Source organism: Macrobrachium rosenbergii, chromosome 42 (genome assembly GCF_040412425.1).
Source record: "Macrobrachium rosenbergii isolate ZJJX-2024 chromosome 42, ASM4041242v1, whole genome shotgun sequence".
NCBI lineage: Eukaryota > Metazoa > Arthropoda > Malacostraca > Decapoda > Palaemonidae > Macrobrachium > Macrobrachium rosenbergii.
In genome coordinates, this window is record NC_089782.1 from 50,358,890 (window position 1) to 50,371,389 (window position 12,500).

The 12,500-nt window shown below is 32.8% G+C and overlaps 1 protein-coding gene across 2 annotated transcripts in view; it reads left to right on the forward strand.

Annotated features, from left to right (window-relative positions):
* Window positions 1-12,500, forward strand: part of LOC136828417 (nephrin-like) — a 1,390,497-nt gene that overhangs the window by 1,065,168 nt on the left and 312,829 nt on the right. The window lies entirely within an intron of this gene.

Sequence of the window (12,500 nt, forward strand, 5' to 3'; positions counted from 1 at the left end):
ATATTTATATATATATATATATATATATATATATATATATATATATATATATATATATATATATATATGATTATTATCACTTTTGTACGTGATTCATTTATCACACATTACCACAGGTGAAAAATAAGAAGCAGGGTATAGGTCTGACCGGTTTCGACTTTATTTCAAGCCATTGACGAAGGACTGATACAGAGTGTGAGAAGTCACAAATATATATACTACAAGAACAGTACTGACGAACATACACAACCGTTAGAGACTCCATATCCCCACTCAGGCCGGTGTCGAGGGTAGGAGTGGCCTTTAAAACTCATTTGGCTAAAAATCACAATAGACTCTCTCTGTTTATCAGCAATGTCCCCTGAGAGTCTATTGTGATTTTGCCAAATAATTTTAAAGGCCACTCCTACCTCGACACCGGCCTGAGTGGGGATATGGAGTCTCTAACGGCTGTGTATGTTCGTCAGTACTGTTCTTGTAGTATATATATATTTGTGACTTTCACACTCTGTATCATCGTCAATGGCTTGGAAATAAAGTCGAAACCGGTCAGGACCTCCATACCCTTCTTATTTTTCACCTGTGGTAATGTGTGATATATATATATATATAGTCCTTTACTCAGCAGTCTGCTTAATACAGGACTATAAGTCGAAAGGCCTTGCAGCACTCCATTGTTCCTCTTTCCTTTGTGGATTTTGTCTTTATTTATGTATTCATCACGTTCCATATTTTTGTTATTCAGTTATACATACATATATATATACACATAAATATACATATACATACTTATATCTATATATATTATATAAAAGTGAATGTTTGTATATTTGTTTGTCCACCATTGAAATCCAAACTGCTTGACAGACCCATACAAAATTTTGCACACATCCTCTGTGTCATCCCTGAAAGGTTTGTAACTCAAAATCAAACCCCTACCCCATGACAGACTTACAAACAGACAAAACAAATGAAATTTTCGTTTTTACGTCACCTTTTCCTTCATTTTTCTGGGTTTATTCACATTTTTCACATGACACTCCATCTTTACTTCCAGGTGCTGTCAGACGTATGGTTAACGTACAACAATAAATCCATATCCCCAGCAACATCAATTTTTTATCATAATTTGATCTTTAAAAAATTACTCGCGACGAAATTACCACATTTTTTTTCGGTGTTTATCTTAAACCAAACGTATCTTAATTGCAGTATACCTTGCCAATAAAATACAAATTCTTAAGTACCTTGAGGTATTACCATCATCATACCTAAGTATTTAATCCACTAAAATATCACCATATATCGACAATTTCTATATTAGACCATTCAGACTTCGGCCTACTCTTTCCCTCAGAAACGTCAAAGGAAACTGAAACGCCTTCGTTAACAAGTACAAGAAACCGAAAACAATTGCAGCTCTTTTTATGGTGTCTAAAGTTACCATGCCAACAATAATTTAATATTTATATAGCCAACAGACACTGTATCTTAATGACTTATGGATATTCTGAAGGTCTTTGTCAAGCTGACAACCTTCCATCTTCTTTTTATGTGATAACGATTGCATACCAGTCTTGAAAATGAGGTGCTAATCAGGTGACTGAACGGTCCCTGGTTAACTGAAGTTGTGCGCATGCCCAAACCACACTTCGTCCCTGTAGACCTGCCGACATGTCTTTCGTCAGTTGCAGTTGTTTTTTCGTTATTGTTGTGAGGCGGTTCCTGTGTGATATTCGCTCCAGTTTTTCTCCGAGGAGCTGTCGGACGTATGATCAACCTGCAACAGTAAATCCCCTATAACATAAATTTTTGATCAGAGTTTACATGAATTTTAATCATAATTTATGATAAATATTAATATAATTAGTAATACCACGAAAAAATCAACATTGGAAACCTGTATTGTTAATTTCTATAAGTAGAGATACGATTTCGATCATTTCTATAAGTATAACCAAGACAGAAGAAAAAAGCCTTCCCTATCCGCACATGCATAGTATCTAGTGACTAAGACCAACGTGCAAGATATACGGTATTTCATTTTTTTTTTTCTTTTTTTGTTCCGATGCAATTTTCTTCATTAATTCGTTCGTGCCTTCTTCGTTTTTACCGCCTGAGTTCGTTATAACGACTGCTTCTTAACGTTATGGTGATACGTTTCATGATCGCCTTTGGTGGGAACGGGGTAGGTAGGGGATTGGGTGGGTAGGGGAGCCCTGACTCATATGGATTTCATTACAGTGGATTTGAATAATAATAATAATAATAATAATAATAATAATAATAATAATAATAATAATACATTTGTGTTTAGAATAAGTCATAAAGTGAAGAACTGTAGCACCAATGCTGGCAGTCCATGAAAAGGAAAGTTATTGATGATTTGAGTCCTTCAGAGTTTTCCCAGGCAGCACCAGGTTGACCAAATAATATATATATACAGTATATATATATATATATATATATATATATATATATATATATATATATATATATATATATATATATATATATATATATGTATATATATGTGGGTGTGTGGGTGTGTGCTTGCGCGCGTGCACGCACGCACAGCATATTTGTCCTCACGTATGTTTGCATGTATTTGTTTGTAGGTAAAATAATAATAATAACAATATATGATAATCGTCATCATCATCATCATCATAATATTATTATTATTATTATTATTAATCCCCCTTCAAATAAGAAATTAAGCGTAAATGGACTTAAAAAACAAACAAAATAAATTCTATCAAACTAAAGGAATTTGGCATAACATAATTGCTGGTTTCTCACTAATTAGTAGCGTTTCACAGTACTGTAGCTCATTAAAGGGTAATTAACAGCATCATTAGCATTTCTTGGGTAAATATCATCTCATAAATTTAGCAAGTTTGTCTAGTGTTTATGTCAGTGGAAATTCATTGCTTACATAGTTTTTGTTTCTAACTACGAACTGAATTCATCGTTTTGTTAGCGGAGAAATTGTTTGCTTGTGACGCTATGTTTCGTTTATTAAAACTTTACTTTTATTCATAAATGGGTTTAGGAACAAACATGAAATACACTGTGAGTTTCATTTAAATAAAAATACAAAGATTTATGAACACATACGTGCTGAAGCACACGCTGTCTCTGTCATATATATATATATATATATATATATATATATATATATATATATATATATATATATATATATATATATATATATATATATATATATATATATATATATATATATATATATATATATATATATATATATATGTATATTATATATATATATATATATTATATATATATATATATATATATATATATATATATATATTAACTTTATCACTTACACAATTATTCTGTGCATTAGTACAATAACTAACAGGACCTCATTGAAACTGGAGAGTATCTAGCATATATATATATATATATATATATATATATATATATATATATATATATATATATATATATATATATATATATATATATATATATTGCAACAGATGGGACCTCGTTTCCTCGCAACCTCACCTGGTTTTACATTTGCAATGCAACTGGGAAGGAAATAAGAATTAATGTCACTCATTAATTACTAGAACTGTGGGTTTCCACTCGCCCCTTCATAAACTCTCTCCTTCATTCCACAAAATGGTTAAGCCTAACCCCTCTCTCTGTTCAAAGTGATTGCCTTTAGGCTTAATTCCAGATACCTTCCGGCGTCAAGCAAGGCAAGGGAGGAGCCAAAAAGAGAAAGTTGGTCCCCTCCCTCATTCTGAACCCTCCATGATGGTTAACTGATGCCATGTGGTCGTCATTATAGAAAACATGACGAAGACTGACCTATGCGCCACCCAGTTGGACGCCACAGCGTAATCCCCGAAGGTTATTTATAGACGATGCAACAGAAATAGAGAGAGAGAATGCTCAGAACACGACCCGAGGACAAGACATCCTTACCTGTCCCTCTGAACCTCCCACATGTTCGACCCCGGGGCTCGAACCAGTATATTTTGTTGTGGCATTTTAATCCCCTCCTTCATCGCCAGCGCCCTACCGAATGAGGACACCGTCATCTTGACGAAGGCAATTTTCCGGAATAAGGTCTCTTAGTCGGTCATGATTCCTGTTATATCTCTGCCTGATTTTCCTTTATTTTCCATTGTGCAATCACCTTCAGTAATTTGTGTTGAAGCATTCAGTGTTAACGTAATTATGCATTATTGCTGAACTGAGTTATTTGGCACCATCTGTGCATTTCTCAGTTTCCCTTTGAGCGTCTTATTATTGTTGCAAGTAACCATCTTGCACATATTTGCAGATAGGCCTCGACTGTGGAATCTCTCGGCCGATCCATGTGCAGTTCCCCTTCCCACTTCGATGTTCCCTGTTATGAAGACATCGTCAGCGTAGAATATTTATTCTGTGTAGGATTCATTATTTTAGCAGGCCCTTGTTATTACCTGCCCAGTAATTCGTCATTCTTCTGATCTGTGTTTGTTATGTAAATATGATTAGTTAAGAGAACCCTTGAGTTTACATAATTTTCCCTCACATGAAGAAGGCCCTAAGCCATAGATTTCCCTTCTTTGGCTACGAATTGTCCGAATATTGAGTCAGATGTGTAGTAAATAAAAGGAACTCCCCTGCGTTCCTCCGTTGCCGCCCAGAATCAAGCAAGTGGACATTCTTAGCAGTATTATATATATATATATATATATATATATATATATATATATATATATATATATATATACACATGTATATAGTGTGTATTTTATATATATATATATATATATATATATATATATATATATATATATATATATATATTATATATATATATATATATATATATATATATATGTATATATATATATATGTATATATATATATATATATATATATATATATATATATATATATATATATATATATATATATATATATATATATATATATATATATATATATATATATATATATATATATATATATATATATATATATATATATATATATATATATATATATATATATATATATATATATATATATATATGATAAACTGATAGATAAAGACAAATAGGTATTCAACATTTAGCGGTTTTTTCCAGAAGAAATAACCCCAGAAAAGCCATTGGTCAAAGCCAAATACTTACTTTAACCTCTGAATCCTGCATGAATCCCTTATGTAGAGGACGTCACATTAGCCTCGTTATACACCCACGCAGAAAGAAATGAAAACATTTCTCTCTTCCAGATGTTGCAATCTGCTAATCAGATCTGGAGTGAACGAAAGATGAATACGAAATGAACTGGATAAATAGAAAAGATATGAAATCGGGTAAAATCTATAAAAGATAATAAATAAATAAACAAAGAAAATGTAATATTAACTGAAAGCCAGATAAAACGTGAAGTGAGGGAGACGGAATTTTCATCGCCTCTCTCTGGACAAAACAATAAATCATGCCATCTTCATTACGTATGAAATCGAGTCTTATTAAAAGAATCGGGAGGAACGAGAGGAAAAGGCCAGAAAAAGTGATAACTGGGGAACTAAACGATAAAAGATGAAGAGTGATAACGATGTAATGAGTAAGAGTGATTGATGACCAATTGACAGCGAGATTAAACGAACGGGGGAAAAAGACGGAAAAGATGGAGAGAAAGAGAGAGATAACCCATGTGATGAATTTAGCAGAGACGAGAAAATACGTAGAGGGTAAAAATAGAATAGGGAGAAGAAGAAATGGTGATGAAGATTAGGAGGTGTTTTGGAAAGCTGAGTTGAAAAGAAGAGAGAGAGGAGGACTTTTTATTAATGTTATCAAATAATAAAATAATGATTACAGTAGTATTAATAAATTTAATCAGAATTATACGAATAATGTTCATGAGTAGTATTGGTAAAGTAATAATGGTAATAATGATAATTATTGTTTGTTTGCTAAATAACAGTTAAAACAACAAAAAAGTCAGTAATAATATTAGCAACAATAATAACATTATTAACAATATCATGGAATTATATTGTTTATTGATTTACTTTAATGATTAAAATAATGAAAATTGCATTAGTACAGATTATAATGTTACTACTACTACTACTACTACTACTACTACTACTACTACTACTACTACTACTACTACTACTACTACTACTAATAATAATAATAATAATAATAATAATAATAATAATAATAATAATATTTAAAAATACACATAGTAGCATGAGTCTTGAAATTGACAAACAGATCCCCAGCCATGGATGGGTACATTTATTCAACAATAAATCTCTACAGAGAGCTTTCGTTAATCTGTTCGATTCCCTATTTCATTTCAATCTCACTGAAAAGGGGAATCGAACAGATTCCCGCAAGCTCTATGTAGAGATTTATTTTTTTAATAAATGTACCCATACATGGCTGTGGATTTGTTTCTCCAATAATAATAATAATAATAATAATAATAATAATTATACAACGGAATTGCGTTTTCATTTTTAACGAAAAATGGCGTTTATTATTCCAACTCCAGCTGGGCCCACCTTTGTCTTTTTTCTGAAGAAAAGTGTCAGGGAAGACATGATCTCCAGAGAGGGTGGGAGGGACAGAGCCGAAAACGAAGGCCAGCATGAGAGGCGAGGGGTCCTTTGTCTTGAAAATGCAAGGCCCAGGGACTTGCGAGGACTTCGGGCGAATTCCTGTACTCCTGGCGAATTTCGAGGAGAAATTTTTTTGTGGGCTGGAGACTTGGTGGAATTTGGATTACTGGCGTTCAGTTCGGACTTTCTGATGATATTCTCATGGAAAAGGAGAGGCACCTGGATATATAGTGTGAAGTAGTACATAGTTTTATATATATATATATATATATATATATATATATATATATATATATATATGTATTTATATATATATATATATATATATATATATATATATATATATATATATATATATATATATATATATATATATATATATATATATATATATATATATATATATATATATATATATATATAAACACTAAAATTCATAAAACAGTGAAAGTAAAAGAATTGACGAACTAATCCACTTTGCAACATTAAGAAATTAAATACTCGTCATGAAGATGTACTAAGCTGCGAGGAAGGGAAGTGTGATGTGAGGTATCTAAGATTGTGACATTATTTGTGCTGCATAAGGCAACACTACATCAGCAGTGATTGTTGACTTGCAAAATTAAAAATTACTTATTTTTAAAGTTTTACCAGACCACTGAATTAACACTCCTAGGGCTGGCCCGAAGGATTAGACTTATTTTTTAAGAACCAATTGGTTATTAGCAACGGGACCTACAGCTTATTGTGGAATCCGTAAGTAGAGGAATTTATTTCTGTGATAGAAATCATCAGTAAATTCCTCTAAATCAGCCAAGATGAATTTTTCATTTTATTATCAGTGAGAAAGATGTTTATTACAGAATGCAGTAGGATAGAACACACAATTAAACAAACATACGTAACGTGACGCAGCATTAAGGATGTAAATAAATGTTCAACATAAAAAATATTCCGGAAGGAGTCCTTTCCTTCGGGCACTTCACATCGATGAGAAAACAACGGCTGTGATGTTTATGGAGACGTGAAACCGAATTTAAGAGTCGGGTAAATTGCCCGGCTGCCCCTTGGGGGATGAGGGGTGATGGTGGGGGATCCGTAAGGGGTGAGACTGGAGTCGGGGAGGATGAGGAGGAGGAGATTCCTGCATGAACTATCGGTTATCTAGAAAACCGGGATCAGGAGCCGAGTTTTTACGACCGAGGACGCTGGACACTTGGGGGTTAACAGTGCGTGAGACCGTGGGGTCACTGGGCTGTTGATGCAACGGATCTATCTCCCAAGGCTCGGAATTTGTTCTTGGAATTTATTCTTGGAATTTAATCTGCAAGCGCGCACGAGTGTCTTGGTGTAGTTGGACGAATGTGATTGTTAACATCCGCGGAGGCTCTCAGTTTGTTTTGTGTTTATGGGAAGATCCTTTACGTGTGTACAAACCTGGAAGTAAATTGTTTATGTTGGCTAGCAAGTCTGGTAGTGTATCCATCATTCGAGGTGAAGGATTCGCTTGGGAAATCTCCTCCTGCTTCCGTTTTCCATGCATTGCGTATTCCCATCCTTCAAGAGGAATGTCTTTTCTGCCTTTGTTGTTAAGCCTTGCTATTTAATCTTTCACCCATTTTTTTCGTTTTGTTTCGGGTCTTTGCCAGGTAAGGACACGGTTAGCCAGTCCAATTGGCCTCGACAGAAGAGGAATGTGTATCTTGTCATCGTTTGTGTTTATATTAGAATTGATTAATGAATTCACATATTATATGGCATCATTACTTGCGAGTTTTCGCGTACATGAACATTTGAAATTGTTGGTGTATGCATTTTTGACACGGTGTGAGTGAAAGTAATGTTGGATGTTGGCGTTACTTTCACCCGTATTAATTTGTATGACGTTATTTTTACTGGTGCTGTTTTATATATATATATATATATATATATATATATATATATATATATATATATATATATATATATATATATATATATATATATATATATATATTTATTTATTTATTTCATCCTTTGTAGTAATGCTATAAACGATAAAACTTACTCACCTTTAAGATGTGAGCTCAACTGCAAAATAAGGAATAGGGCATATATTTGGCAGAAGAATATAATATGCAGGAGATAAAGGGTTGTTCAAGGCAGAATAAAGCAACTGGATAGCAGTGAACAGAAGCTAAAGGGTTTTTTGTTAGACCACCATTTTTGACTCAATATTTTGAAAATATTTTGCACGTCGAAGATTTTGCATAAGTATCGTGTAAGCAACGTTCAGTATGCAGCATAAACTGAAGGTTATTGATTGCGAAAAGCAACAGAGGGATTAATCTTTGCTGTGGCAGACCTATGCTTTTCATAGGCTTTCTCTTCCCTCCCTCCTTTGCTTCCTTCTTTCTCTGCTTGCATGCAAAGGTATCTTGCTTGCAGCAACACGGCAACATCGGCGGGGTGCTTTTTCATTATAGGAAAAGGGTTCCGAGGAAAATGAGTAGTTCCGTCAAATTATCTTTCTCTCGAAAATAAGGAGGCTTTTTTGTTCAGACTCGTCTCTCGATGACTCAATTAGACGACGTTTACTTTTATTAAGAAAATGAGTTTTCGCCGCGGCTGTATTTTTACTCTTAGCGCTTAATGACTATACTTTGCCTAATCACTTGTGGCTTTCTTGTATTTTACGTTTTTATTAATAGGATGCTTGGCGTTATTTAGGGCATTAAGCGTTATTACAAATAAATTTCCTGACCTCTTTCGCAGAGATTAGTTCGGTTTTTTGTTTACTCTCCAAGAATTAGGAACGCTTAAAGAAAATGGGAAAATAATAATTTTGGGGGTTCATTGTAAGCGTACTGGAATGAATTATGATGCCCAAGGCAAGACTGTTTAGGATAAGGGTATATATGTATATATACAGTATATATATATATATATATATATATATATATGTATATATATATATATATTTATATTATATATATATATTATATATATATATATATATATATATATATATATATATATATATATATATATATATATATATATATATATATATATATATATATATATATATATATATATATATATATATATATATATAATATATATATATATATATATATATATATATATATATATATATATTTAGGTATGTATATTTATAAATATTATTTTAGATAAATACATTTCAACTTTGCTGGAATGAACGAAGAAAGAACAAAGTAATAGAACTGAATTCGAAATAATATTTTTGTTATTTTGCTTTACTTTCTTAGTAAAGAAAAACGAATATTTGTCTTCATTTTTTCACTAAAGCTCGTAAAATACTGATAAATAACCTCATTATTATCGTCACTTGTGATATCAAACTATTCCAGTATCTTTATTATATAATTTTAAAAGACCATGAACAGTGATCCTTTCCATTAATATTCTGTAACAAAGACACCATTTTTATCCAAGATCCACGCGATACTGGGTCTCATTATCTTGTTTATCATCAGTTTCATCATGCCATCATCTTGGTCATTTAAAAGGTAAAAGAAATCATTAATTCATGTTGTCGTTTACAAAGTATTTCTCAGCGTAATTATCTTTTAGATCCTAGTTCACCATACTTAGCATCACTAGTATTAAATCATCGCTTCACTATAGTCAACTAAAAAATATTTCGTAAGTAAAAATAAAATATTCTACACAGCACAACAAACATCAGTGTTTGGTGTCATCAACTAAAGAACACCTCATATTTTTTTCTTTTAATTTTTTGCATTTTGGTTTTCAATAGCAGTCACAAGTCCCTTAGTATATAGTCTGCAGGCAAAGATGAACCAAGAGACTTGACAAGATGGGTTAAGTTCATTATCTCTCTCTCTCTCTCTCTCTCTCTCTCTCTCTCTCTCTCTCACTTACAGTCCTTCAACAATGGAGATAATATTTGCTGCACTCCTTGTCATCTTTTTCATAAAGGTTAAGAGATCATTTTGCCCCTGACTAGTCAAAGTTTTCCCTTATCTTAATTCCACTTACAATAATTGTCTTGACTTCTTTTGATTGTCCCATTCCTTCCTTTCATTTTTATGAATATCCTCTTCTTCTTCTTCTTCTTCTCCTTCTTCTTCTTCTTCTTCTTCTTCTTCTTCTTCTTATTATTATTATTATTATTATTATTATTATTATTATTATTATTATTATTATTATTATTATTATTATTATTATTTCTTCATCACTTGGCGTCCTTCCTTCTCTGTCGGTTCTTGTTGCTTCCATAATTTTTTTTCCAGATTACTTCTATTCCATTCGTTTCTCTGCTCTCCCTCTGCTACACACACCCATTATATTTATTGCCTCATAAATTCACCCATTTGTTCTTTTATTGTCATATTTTTATCGATGGACGAACTCACTGATTACACCTTCCCCATTTACGCTTGGTTTTCTCATTTTCTCGCCCAGCATATTTTCTCATTTATCCATTATTTACCCAAGATTTTTCCTTCTTTTAGAGGTGTTTCCTTATTAATTTTCTATTTTTTTTCCTAATTTTTAAAATTTTTCAATAATTTTTCGTCCACTTTTCTTTCATTTTTCATAGTTTTCTCACATTTTTTTCCTTTATTTTTCTTTTTTCCTTTGTTTTTGTTTTATCATTCATATTCCATCATTTTCTGTTTTTCAGCATTTTGTTTTCCTCAGTCATTTTTTCTCCCATGTTTTCTGCTTTTTCTCTCTTTTTTTATCAATCTTTTACAACGTTAAATCTATCTCTTATAAATGTATTTCTCATAGTCCTGAATTTTCTTCCTCACTTCCTGCTTTTTTTCTCACTTTCCTGTCTTTCTCCCTCATATTCGGTGTTTCTTCCTTCATATCCTGAACTATGTATCTTATTTCCGATTTTTCGTCTTTATTCCCCTGTAATTTTCTGGATTGTACTCCCTCAGTGTCTTGAGTTTCTCCTTCATTTTCTCCAGTTCTCTGTCTCATATCCATGCACCTATCCCTCATATTGGCATCTCGTTTTCATTTCCAGGTATCTCCATTCACTTCTCGGTGTTCCAGCCTCCTTGGCCCTCATTTCTCCCCCATTTATCGGCGGTGTTCTTCATTTCCATGCATTCTCGTTTCTTTACCGGAATGTCTCCCTCAATTTTCAGTTTTCCTTTCTTGTTTTCTTGTATTTCTCCCTCATTATTCAATATATTCCTTTCACTTCTCAAAAAAATGCCTCTCGCATTTAGTTCCCCTAATTTCTAGAATTTATGACAAGAAAGACTGAAATGTTGTTAAAACAGCTGAGGCGGAAAGATGTAGAGGACGGAAGCTGTAAGAAAATATTTCTGTAAGAAAAAAGACAAAAGTAAAAGCGAATGCAAAACAAACAAGTAAAAAATGCTCCGAATTTTCTTCGGCGCAATGACTTTTCTGTGTAGCGTATAATGCTGTATGAAACTCTCGATGTGCTGCAGTATGAAACTCTCAGCTACGACTGGGCAACGCTCAAAGCTCAGTTGCTCCCCAGATGTGGTCAAGTGTAGGTGCATCGGCGACGCCTCCGGAATTGGACTCGTCGGTGCCAGACGCACGATCATGGCTAACTTTAACCGTAAATAAAATATAAACTACTGAGGCTAGAGGGTTGCAATCTGGTATGTTTGATGAGTTGAGGATGGACGTTCAACACTAATTTGCAGCCCTCTAGCCTCAGTAGTTTTTAAGATCTGATGGTAGACAGAAAAAGTGCGGACGGACAGACAAAGCCATCTCAATAATTTTCTTTTACAGAAAACTAAAACTACAGATGTAAATGTATGTATATGGTATGGCTTCGAAAAAGTGTAATGCTTCTGATAGTCAAAATAGTTTATCAGAGAGAGAGAGAGAGAGA